Below are 235 nucleotides of genomic sequence, written 5' to 3'. Positions count from 1 at the left end.
TTCCTCCGACTGCCAGGAATAGGCAGGAGGCACTGGACTGAAAACTCTTTGCACAGGACTCGAACTCAAATGCAGCCAGTTTGTTCCAGCTGCTTTTGGACAGCCTGAGCACAAAGCTGATTTGTGCCTGGGACTGGAACAAAAGCCTCTGCACATGCAGCTTTTTGACCCAGTGTTGCTTTCATGGGGCAAGGCTTTGCAGGAAGCCTCCCCAGCTGATGGCCAAGGAAGGCTG

Source organism: Corvus brachyrhynchos, unplaced genomic scaffold, assembly GCF_000691975.1.
Source record: "Corvus brachyrhynchos isolate BGI_N302 unplaced genomic scaffold, ASM69197v1 scaffold1309, whole genome shotgun sequence".
Classification (NCBI taxonomy): domain Eukaryota; kingdom Metazoa; phylum Chordata; class Aves; order Passeriformes; family Corvidae; genus Corvus; species Corvus brachyrhynchos.
Note: the sequence above shows the minus strand (reverse complement) of the source record.